We start from the raw sequence: 12,844 nt of genomic DNA, 5'->3' as shown, positions 1-12,844 counted from the left end.
ATTAGATCGCGACGCAATTTTAGTGTTCCATCGTAACTAGGAGGCCCTGAATGTTACAATTAACTATCAGTTTTTCGTCGGGTTCGATAATCTAGACTCACTGGAGACGGATCATTAGGTACCCGAAGCAGCAATATCCCCTTGGAGACCTGTCCGCTGGAGGACGATGTATTGAATCGCGACGCAATTTGAGTGCTCCATCGTCATTAGGAGGCCCTGTACGTTGGAATTAAGAATCAGGTTCGCGTCGGATTCGAAAATCTGGACTCACAGGAGAACGACCATAAGGTGCCCGAAGCAGCAATAGACCCTTGGAGACCAGTCCGCTGGAGGACGATGTATTGAATCGCGACGCAATTTGAGTGCTCCATCATCACTAGGAGGCCCTGAAGGTTACAATTAACTATCAGTTTCGCGTCGGATTCGAAAATCTAGACTCACAGGAGAAGGACCATGTGGTGCCCGAGGCAGCAATAGACCCTTGCAGACCATTCGGCTGGAGGACGATACATTGACTCTCGACGCAATTTGAGTGTTCCATCGTCATTAGGAGGCGCTGAACGTTACAATTAACTATCATTTTAGCGTCGGATTCGAAAATCCATTCACAGGAGAAGGATCATATGGTGCCTGTGACAGCAATATCCCCTTGGATACAAGTCGGCTGGAGGACGATGTATTGAATCTCGACGCAATTTGAGTGTTCCATCGTCATTAGGAGGCCCTGAACGTTACTATTAACAATCATTTTAGCGTCGGATTCGAAAATCTACTCGCAGGAGTAGGATCATATTGTGCCCGAGAAAGAAATATCCCCTTGGATACAAGTCGGCTGGAGGACGATGTATTGAATCTCGACGCTATTTGAGTGATCCGTCGTCATGAGGAGGCCCTGAACGTTACAATTAACTATCAGTTTTGCGTCGGATCAGAAAATCTAGACTCACTGGAGACGGACCATAAGGTGCCCGAGGCTATATCCCCTTGGAGACCAGTCCGCTGGAGGACGATGTATTGAATCGCGACGCAATTTGAGTGCTCCATCGTCATTACGAGGCCGTGAACGTTACAATTAACTATCAGTTTGCGTCGGATTCGAAAACGTAGAATCAAAGGAGACGGACCATGTGGCGCCCGAGGCAGCGATATCCCCTTGGAGACAAGTCGGCTGGAGGACGATGTAGAGAATCTCGACGCAATTTGAGTGTTCCATCGTCATTAGGAGGCCCTGAATGTTACAATTAACTATCAGTTTTTCGTCGGATTCGAAAATCTAGACCCACTGGAGAAGGACCATATGGTGCCCGAGGCAGCAATATCCCCTTGGAGACAAGTCGGCTGGAGGCAGATATATTGAGTCTCGAGACAATTTGAGTGTTTCATCGTCATTAGGAGGCCCTGAAAGTTACAATTAACTATCATTTTTGCGTCGGATTCGAAAATCTAGACTCACAGGAGAACGACCATAAGGTGCCCGAGGCAGGAATAGACCCTTGGAGACAATTCGGCTGGAGCACGATTTATTGACTCTCGACGCAATTCGAGTGTTCCATCGTCATTAGGAGGCGCTGAACGTTACAATTAACTTTCATTCTAGCGTCGGGTTCGAAAATCTACTCACAGGAGAAGGTTCATATGGTGCCCGAGACAGCAATATCCCCTTGGAGACAAAACGGCTGGAGGCCGATGTATTGACTCTCGACGCAATTTGATTGTTCCATCGTCATTAGGAGGCCCTGAACGTTACAATTAACTATCTGTTTTGCGTCGGATTCGAAAATCGAGACTCACAGGAGAACTGCCATAAGGTGCCCGAGGCAGCAATGGACTCTTGGAGACAAGTCGGCTGAAGGACGACGCAATTTGAGTGTTCCATCGTCATTAGGAGGCCCTGAACTTTACAATTAACTATTAGTTTCGCGTCGGATTCAAAAATCTACGCTCACAATAGATGGACCATTTGGTGCCCGAGGCAGCAATATCCCCTTGGAGTCAAGTCGGCTGATGGACGATGTATTGAATCTCGACGCAATTTCAGTGTTCCATCGTCATTAGGAGGCCCTGAACGTTACAATTAACTATCAGTTTTTCGACGGAATCAAAAATCTAGCCTCACTGGAGACGGACCATAAGGTGCTTGAGGCTATATCCCCTTGGAGACCAGTCCGCTGGAGGACGATGTATTGAATCGCGACGCATTTTCAGTGTTCGATCGTCATTAGGAGGCGCTGAACGTTACAATTCACTATCATGTTTGTGTCGGATTCGAAAATCTAGACTCACAGTAGAAGGATCATATTGTGCCCGAGACAGCAATATCCCCTTGGAGACAAGTCGGCTGGAGGCCGAAGTATTGAATCTCGACGTAATTCGAGTGTTCCATCGTCATTAGGAAGCCCTGGCCGTTACAATTAACAATTAGTTTCACGTCGGATTCGAAAACCTAGACTCACAGGAGAGCGACCATAAACAGCCCGAGGCAGCAATATCACCATGGAGACAAGTCGGCTGGAGGACGATGTATTGAATCTCGACGCAATTTGAGTGTTCCATCGTCATTAGGAGGCCCTGTACGTTACAATTAACTATCAGTTTTGCGTCGGATTCGAAAATCTAGACTCACAGGAAAACGATCATTAGGTGCCCCAGGCAGCAATAGTCCCTTGAAGGCAAGTCGGCTGGAGTACGATGTATTGGATCGCGACGCAATTTGAGTGTTCCATCGCAACCAGCAGGCCCTAAAAGTTACAATTAACCATCAGTTTCTCGTCGGATTCGAAAATCTAGACTCACTGGAGACGGACCACAAGGTGCCAGAAGCAGCAATATCCCCTTGGAGACCAGTCCGCTGGAGTACGATGTATTGAATCGCGACGCAATTTGAGTGCTCCATCATCATTAGGAGGCCCTGAAGGTTACAATTAACTATCAGTTTCGCGTCGGATTCGAAAATCTAGACTCACAGGAGAAGGACCATGTGGTGCCCGAGGCAGCAATAGACCCTTGCAGACCATTCGGCTGGAGGACGATACATTGACTCTCGACGCAATTTGAGTGTTCCATCGTCATTAGGAGGCGCTGAACGTTACAATTAACTATCATTTTAGCGTCGGATTCGAAAATCCATTCACAGGAGAAGGATCATATGGTGCCTGTGACAGCAATATCCCCTTGGATACAAGTCGGCTGGAGGACGATGTATTGAATCTCGACGCAATTTATTTGTTCCATCGTCATTAGGAGGCCCTGAACGTTACTATTAACAATCATTTTAGCGTCGGATTCGAAAATCTACTCGCAGGAGAAGGATCATATTGTGCCCGAGAAAGAAATATCCCCTTGGATACAAGTCGGCTGGAGGACGATGTATTGAATCTCGACGCTATTTGAGTGATCCGTCGTCATGAGGAGGCCCTGAACGTTACAATTAACTATCAGTTTCGCGTCGGATCAGAAAATCTAGACTCACTGGAGACGGACCATAAGGTGCCCGAGGCTATATCCCCTTGGAGACCAGTCCGCTGGAGGACGACGTATTGAATCGCGACACAATTTGAGTGCTCCATCGACATTACGAGGCCCTGAATGTTACAATTAACTATCAGTTTTTCGTCGGATTCGAAAATCTAGACCCACTGGAGAAGGACCATATGGTGCCCGAGGCAGCAATATCCCCTTGGAGACAAGTCGGCTGGAGGCAGATATATTGAGTCTCGAGGCAATTTGAGTGTTTCATCGTCATTAGGAGGCCCTGAAAGTTACAATTAACTATCATTTTTGCGTCGGATTCGAAAATCTAGACTCACAGGAGAACGACCATAAGGTGCCCGAGGCAGGAATAGACCCTTGGAGACAATTCGGTTGGAGCACGATTTATTGACTCTCGACGCAATTCGAGTGTTCCATCGTCATTAGGAGGCGCTGAACGTTACAATTAACTTTCATTCTAGCGTCGGGTTCGAAAATCTACTCACAGGAGAAGGTTCATATGGTGCCCGAGACAGCAATATCCCCTTGGAGACAAATCGGCTGGTGGCCGATGTATTGACTCTCGACGCAATTTGATTGTTCCATCGTCATTAGGAGGCCCTGAACGTTACAATTAACTATCTGTTTTGCGTCGGATTCGAAAATCGAGACTCACAGGAGAACTGCCATAAGGTGCCCGAGGCAGCAATGGACTCTTGGAAACAAGTCGGCTGAAGGACGACGCAATTTGAGTGTTCCATCGTCATTAGGAGGCCCTGAACTTTACAATTAACTATTAGTTTCGCGTCGGATTCAAAAATCTACGCTCACAGGAGATGGACCATTTGGTTCCCGAGGCAGCAATATCCCCTTGGAGTCAAGTCGGCTGATGGACGATGTATTGAATCTCGACGCAATTTCAGTGTTCCATCGTCATTAGGAGGCCCTGAACGTTACAATTAACTATCAGTTTTTCGTCGGAATCAAAAATCTAGCCTCACTGGAGACGGACCATAAGGTGCTTGAGGCTATATCCCCTTGGAGACCAGTCCGCTGGAGGACGATGTATTGAATCGCGACGCATTTTCAGTGTTCGATCGTCATTAGGAGGCGCTGTACGTTACAATTCACTATCATGTTTGCGTCGAATTCGAAAATCTAGACTCACAGTAGAAGGATCATATTGTGCCCGAGACAGCAATATCCCCTTGGAGACAAGTCGGCTGGAGGCCGAAGTATTGAATCTCGACGTAATTTGAGTGTTCCATCGGCATTAGGAAGCCCTGAACGTTACAATTAACAATCAGTCTCGCGTCGGATTCGAAAATCTAAACTCACAGGAGAGCGACCATGAGGAGCCCGAGGCAGCAATATCCCAATGGAGACAAGTCGGCTGGAGGGCGATGTATTGAATCTCGACGCAATTTGAGTGTTCCATCGTCATTAGGAGGCCCTGAACGTTACAATTAACTATCAGTTTCGCGTCGGCTTCAAAAATCTAGACTCACTGGAGCCGGGCCGTAAGGTGCCCGAGGCTATATCCCCTTGGAGACCAGTCCGCTGGAGGACGATGTATTGAATCGCGACGCAATTTGAGTGCTCCATCGTCTTCAGGAGGCCCTGAACGTTACAATTAACTATCAGTTTTGCGTCGGATTCGAAAACGTAGAATCACCGGAGACAGAACATGTGGTGCCCGAGGCAGCGATATCACCTTGGAGACAAGTCGGCTGGAGGACGATGTAGTGAATCTCGACGCAATTTGAGTGTTCCATCGTCATTAGGAGGCCCTGTACGTTACAATTAACTATCAGTTTTGCGTCGGATTCGAAAATCTAGACTCACAGGAAAACGATCATTAGGTGCCCCAGGCAGCAATAGTCACTTGAAGACAAGTCGGCTGGAGTACAATGTATTGGATCGCGACGCAATTTGAGTGTTCCATCGTAACCAGCAGGCCCTGTAAGTTACAATTAACCATCAGTTTTTCGTCGGATTCGAAAATCTAGACTCACTGGAGACGGACCATAAGGTGCCCGAAGCATCAATATCCCCTTGGAGACCAGTCCGCTGGAGTACGATGTATTGAATCGCGACGCAATTTGAGTGCTCCATCGCCATTAGGAGGCCCTGAACGTTACAATTAACTATCAGTTTCGCGTTGGATTCGAAAATCCAGACTCACAGGAGAAGGACCATGTGGTGCCCGAGGCAGCAAAATCCCCTTGGAGACAAGTCGGCTGGAGGACGATGTATTGAATCGAGCCGCAATTTGAGTGTTGCATCGTCATTAGGAGGCCCTGAACGTTACAATTAACTATCATTTTTGCGTCGGATTCGAAAATCTACTCGCAGGAGAAGGATCATGTGGTGCCCGAGAAAGAAATATCCCCTTGGATACAAGTCGGCTGGAGGACGATGTATTGAATCTCGACGCTATTTGAGTGATCCGTCGTCATTAGGAGGCCCTGAACGTTACAATTAACTATCAGTTTCGCGTCGGATTCGAAAATCTAGACTCACAGGAGAACGACCATAAGGTGCCCGAGGCAGGAATAGACCCTTGGAGACAATTCGGCTGGAGCACGATGTATTGACTCTCGACGCAATTCGAGTGTTCCATCTTTATTAGGAGGCGCTGAACGTTACAATTAACTTTCATTCTAGCGTCGGGTTCGAAAATCTACTCACAGGAGAAAGATCATATGGTGCCCGAGACAGCAATATCCCCTTGGAGACAAATCGGCTGGAGGCCGATGTATGGACTCTCGTCGCAATTTGATTGTTCCATCGCCATTAGGAGGCCCTGAACGTTACAATTAACTATCTGTTTTGCGTCGGATTCGAAAATCGAGACTCACAGGAGAACTGCCATAAGGTGCCCGAGGCAGCAATGGACTCTTGGAGACAAGTCGGCTGAAGGACGACGCAATTTGAGTGTTCCATCGTCATTAGACGGCCCTGAACTTCACAATTAACTATTAGTTTCGCGTCGGATTCAAAAATCTACGCTCACAGGAGATGGACCATTTGGTGCCCGAGGCAGCAATATCCCCTTGGAGTCAAGTCGGCTGATGGACGATGTATTGAATCTCGACGCAATTTGAGTGTTCCATCGTCATTAGGAGGCCCTGAACGTTACAATTAACTATCAGTTTTTCGTCGGGTTCAAAAATCTAGCCTCACTGGAGACGGACCATAAGGTGCCTGAGGCTATATCCCCTTGGAGACCAGTCCGCTGGAGGACGATGTATTGAATCGCGACGCAATTTGAGTGTTTCATCGTCATTAGAGGCGCTGAACGTTACAATTAACTAACAGTTATGCGTCAGATTCGCAAATCTAGACTAACAGGAGAACGATCATAAGGTTCCCGAGGCAGCAATATCCCCTTGGAGACAAGTCGGCTGGAGGGCGATGTATTGAATCTCGACGCAATTTGAGTGTTCCATCGTCATTAGGAGGCCCTGAACGTTACAATTAACTATCAGTTTCGCGTCGGCTTCAAAAATCTAGACTCGCTGGAGACGGGCCATAAGGTGCCCGAGGCTATATCCCCTTGGAGACCAGTCTGCTGGAGGACGATGTATTGAATCGCGACGCAATTTGAGTGCTCCATCGTCTTTAGGAGGCCCTGAACGTTACAATTAACTATCAGTTTTGCGTCGGATTCGAAAACGTAGAATCACCGGAGACAGAACTTGTGGTGCCCGAGGCAGCGATATCACCTTGGAGACAAGTCGGCTGGAGGACGATGTAGAGAATCTCGACGCAATTTGAGTGTTCCATCGTCATTAGGAAGCCCTGAACATTACAATTAACAATCAGTTTTGTGTCGGATTCTAAAATCTAGACCTACAGGGAAACGACCATAAGATGCCCGAGGCAGCAATTGACCCTTGGAGACAAATCGGCTGAATGACAATGTATTGAGTCTCGACGCAATTTGAGTGTTCCATCGTTATTAGGAAGCCCTGACCGTTACAATTAACAATCAGTTTCGCGTCGGATTCGAAAATCTAGACTCACAGGAGAGCGACCATAAGTAGCCCAAGGCAGCAAAATCACCATGGAAACAAGTCGGCTGGCGGACAATGTATTGAATCTCGACGCAATTTGAGTGTTCCATCGTCATTAGGAGGCCCTGTACGTTACAGTTAAATATCATTTTAGCGTCGGATTCGAAAATCTATTCACAGGAGAACGATCATATGGTGCCCGAGACAGCATAATCCTCTTGGATACAAGTCGGCTGGAGGACGATGTATTGAATCTCGACGCAATTTGAGTGCTCCATCGTCATTAGGAGGCCCTGAACGTTCCAATAAACTATTACTTTCGCGTCGGATTCAAAAATCTAGACTCACAGGAGACGAACTATTTGGAGCCCGAGGCAGCAATAGACCCTTGGAGACAAGTCGGGTGGAGGACGATGTATTGGATCGCGAATCAATTTGGGTGCTCCATCGTCATTAAGAGGCCCTGAATGTTGCAATTAACTATCAGTTATTCGTCGGATTAGAAAATCTAGACCCACATGAGAACGACCATAAGGTGCCCGAGGCAGCAATAGACCTTTGGAGACGAGTCGGCTGAAGGACGATGTATTGAATCTCGGCGCAATTTGAGTGCTCCATCGTCATTAGGAGGCCCTGAAAGTTACAATTAACCATCAGTTTTTCGTCGGATTCGAAAATCTAGACTCACTGGAGACGGACCATAAGGTGCCCGAAGCAGCAATATCCCCTTGGAGACCAGTCCGCTGGAGTACGATGAATTGAATCGCGACGCAATTTGAGTGCTGCATCGTCATTAGGAGGCCCTGATCGTTACAATTAACTATCAGTTTCGCGTCGGATTCGAAAATCTAGACTCACAGGAGAAGGACCATGTGGTGCCCGAGGCATCAAAATCCCCTTGGAGACAAGTCGGCTGGAGGACGATGTATTGAATCTATACGCAATTTGAGTGTTGCATCGTCATTAGGAGGCCCTGAACGTTACAATAAACTATTAGTTTCGCGTCGGATTCGAAAATCTAGACTCACAGGAGAACGACCATAAGGTGCCCGAGGCAGCAATAGACCCTTGGAGACCATTCGGCTGGAGGACGATATATTGACTCTCGACGCAATTTGAGTGTTCCATCGTCATTAGGAGGCGCTGAACGTTACAGTTAACTATCATATTAGCGTCTGATTGGAAAACATATTCACAGGAGAAGGATCATATGGTGCCCAAGACAGCAATATCCCCTTGGATACAAGTCGGCTGGAGGACGATGTATTGAATCTCGACGCAATTTGAGTGCTCCATCGCCATTAGGAGGCCCTGAACGTTACAATAAACTATTAGTTCCGCGTCGGATTCAAAAATCTAGACTCACAGGAGACGGATTATTTTGAGCCCGAGGCAGCAATAGACCCTCAGAGACAAGTCGGCTGGAGGACGATGTATTGGATCGCGAATCAATTTGGGTGCTCCATCGTCATTAGGAGGCCCTGACTGTTACAATTAACTATCAGTTTTTCGTCGGATTCAAAAATTTAGACTCACTGGAGACGGACCATAAGGTGCCTGAGGCTATATCCCCTTGGAGACCAGTCCGCTGGAGGACGTTGTATTGAATCGCGACGCAATTTGAGTGTTCGATCGTCATTAGGAGGCGCTGAACGTTACAATTCACCATCATGTTTGCGTCGGATTCGAAAATCTAGACTCACAATAGAAGGATCATATTGTGCCCGAGACAGCAATATCCCCTTGGAGACAAGTCGGCTGGAGGCCGAAGTATTGAATCTCGACGCAATTTGAGTGTTCCATCGTCATTAGGAGGCCCTGACCGTTACAATTAACTATCATTTTAGCGTCGGATTCGAAAATCTACTCGCAGGAGATGGATCATATGGTGCCCGAGACAGAAATATCCCCTTGGATACAAGTCGGCTGGAGGACGATGTATTGAATCTCGACGCAATTTGAGTGTTCAAACGTCATTAGGAGGCCCTGAACGTTACTATTAACAATCAGTTTTGCGCCGGATTCGAAAATCTAAACTCACAGGAGAGCGACCATAAGGAGCCCGAGGCAGCAATATCCCAATGGAGACAAGTCGGCTGGAGGACGATGTATTGAATCTCGACGCAATTTGAGTGTTCCATCGTCATTATGAGGCCCTGAACGTTACATTTAACTATCAGTTTTTCGTCGGATTCGAAAATCTAAATTCACAGGAAAAAGATCATAAGGTGCCCCAGGCAGCAATAGACCCTTGGAGACAAGTCGGCTGGAGGACGATGTATTGAATCGCGACGCAATTAGAGTGTTCCATCGTCATTAGGAGGCCCTGAACGTTACAATTAACAATCAGTTTCGCGTCGGATTCGAAAATCTAGACTCACAGGAGAAGGACCATATGGTGCCCGAGGCAGCAATATCCCCATGGAGACAAGTCGGCTGGAGGATGATGTATTGAATCTCGACGGAATTTGAGTGTTCCATCGTCATTAGGAGGCGCTGAACGTTACAATTAACTAACAGCTATGCGTCGGATTCGCAACTCTAGACTAACAGGAGAACGACCATAAGGTGCCCGAGGCACCAACAGATCCTTGGAGACAAGTCGGCTGGAAGCCGATGTATTGAATCTCGACGCAATTTGAGTGTTCCATCGTCATTACGAGGCCCTGACCGTTACAATTAACTATCATATTTGCTTCGGATTCGAAAATCTATACTCACAGGAGAACGACCATAAGGTGCCCGAGGCAGCAATAGACCCTTGGAGACAAGTCGGCTTGAGGGCGATGTATTGACTCTCGGCGCAATTTGAGTGTCCCATCGTCATTAGGGGGGGCTGAACGTTACAATTAACTATCATTTTAGCGTCGGATTCGAAAATCTACTCGCAGGAGAAGGATCATATGGTGCCTGAGACAGAAATATCCCCTTGGATACAAGTCGGCTGGAGGACGATGTATTGAATCTCGACGCTACTTGAGTGATCCGTCGTCATTAGGAGGCCCTGAAAGTTGCAATTAACTATCAGTTTCGCGTCGGATTAGAAAATCTAGACTCACTGGAGACGGACCATAAGGTGCCCGAGGCTATATCCCCTTGGAGACCAGTCCGCTGGAGGACAATGTAATGAATCGCGACATAATTTGAGTGCTTCATCGTCTTTAGGAGGCCCTGAACGTTACAATTAACTATCAGTTTTGCGTCGGATTCGAAAACGTAGAATCACCGGAGACAGACCATGTGCTGCCCGAGGCAGCGATATCCTCTTGGAGACAAGTCGGCTGGAGGACGATGTAGTGAATCTCGACGCAATTTGAGTGTTCCATCGTCATTAGGAGGCCCTGTACGTTACAATTAACTATCAGTTTTGCGTCGTTATAGAAAATCTAGACTCACAGGAAAACGATCATTAGGTGCCCCAGGCAGCAATAGACCCTTGAAGATAAGTCGGCTGGAGTACGATGTATTGGATCGCGACGCAATTTGAGTGTTCCATCGTAACCAGCAGGCCCAAAATGTTACAATTAACCATCAGTTTTTCGTCGGATTCGAAAACCTAGACTCACAGGAGACGGACCACATGGAGCCCGAGGCAGCAATATCCCCTTGTAGACAAGTCGGCTGTAGGTCGATGTATTGTCTCTCGACGCAATATGATTGTTCCATCGTCATTAGGAGGCCCTGATTGTTACAATTAACTATCTGTTTTGCGTCGGATTCGAAAATCGAGATTCACAGGAGAACTGCCATAAGGTGCCCGAGGCAGCAATGGACTCTTGGAGACAAGTCGGCTGAAGGACGACGCAATTTGAGTGTTCCATCGTCATTAGGAGGCCCTGAACTTTACAATTAACTATTAGTTGTGCGCCGGATTCAAAAATCTACACTCACAGGAAATGGACCATTTGGTGCCCGAGGCAGCAATATCCCCTTGGAGACAAATCGGCTGAGTGCCGATATATTGATTCTCGACGCAATTTGAGTGTTCCATCGTCATTAGGAAGCCCTGAACGTTACAATTAAAAATCAGTTTGGCGTCGGTTTCGACAATCTAGACTCACAGGACAGCGACCATAATGAGCCCGAGGCAGCAATATCCCCATGGTGACAAGTCGGCTGGAGGCCGATGTATAGAATCTCGACGCAATTTGAGTGTTCCATCGTCACTAGGTGACCCTGAACGTTACAATTAACTATGAGTTTTGCGTCGGGTTCGAAAATCCAGACTCACAGGAGATCGATCTTAAGGTGCCTGTGGCAGCAATAGACCCTTGGAGACAAGTCGGCTGGAGGACGATGTATTGGATCGCGACGCAATTTGAGTGTTCCATCGTCATTAGGTGGCCCTGAGCTTTACAATTAACTTTCAGTTTTGCGTCGGATTCTAAAATCTAGACTCACAGGGGAACGACCATAAGGTGTCCGAGGCAGCAAATGGACCCTTGGAGACAAATCGGCTGAATGCCGATATATTGAATCTCGACGCAATTTGAGTGTTCCATCGTCATTAGGAAGCCCTGAACGTTACTATTAACAACCAGTTTCGCGTCGGTTTCGAAAATCTAGACTCACAGGGCAGCGACCATAAGGAGTTCGAGGCAGCAATATCCCCATGGAGACAAGTCGGCTGGAGGCCGGTATGTTGAATCTCGATGCAATTTGAGTGTTCCATCGTCATTAGGAGGCCCTGAACGTTACAATTAACTATCAGTTTTGCATCGGATTCGAAAATCTGGACTCACAGGAGAACGATCATAAACAGCCCCAGGCAGCAATAGACCCTTGGAGACAAGTCGGCTGGAGGACGATGTATTGGATCGCGACGCAATTTGAGCGTTCCATCGTAACTAGGAGGCCCTCAGTGTTACAATTAACTATCAGTTTTTCGTCGGATTCGAAAATCTAGACTCACAGGAGCACGATCATAAGGTGCCCGAGGCAGCAATAGACCCTTGGAGACCAGTCGGCTGGAGGACGATGTATTGGATCGCGACGCAATTTGAGTGCTCCATCGTCATTAGGAGGCCCTGAACGTTACAATTAACTATCAGTTTCGCGTCGGATTCGAAAATCTAGACTCACAGGAGAAGGACCATGTGGTGCCCGAGGCAGCAAAATCCCCTTGGAGACAAGTCGGCTGGAGGACGATGTATTGAATCTATACGCAATTTGAGTGTTGCATCGTCATTAGGAGGACCTGAACGTTACAATTAACTATCATTTTTGTGTCGGATTCGAAAATCTAGACTCACAGGAGAACGACCATAAGGTGCCCGAGGCAGCAATAGACCCTTGGAGACCATTCGGCTGGAGGACGATATATTGACTCTCGGCGGAATTTGAGTGTTCCATCGTCA

The sequence above is a fragment of the Schistocerca serialis genome, chromosome 6 (genome assembly GCF_023864345.2).
Source record: "Schistocerca serialis cubense isolate TAMUIC-IGC-003099 chromosome 6, iqSchSeri2.2, whole genome shotgun sequence".
Classification (NCBI taxonomy): Eukaryota; Metazoa; Arthropoda; class Insecta; order Orthoptera; family Acrididae; genus Schistocerca; species Schistocerca serialis.
The sequence above is the reverse complement of the archived record's forward strand: the minus strand, read 5'-3'. Positions refer to the sequence as shown.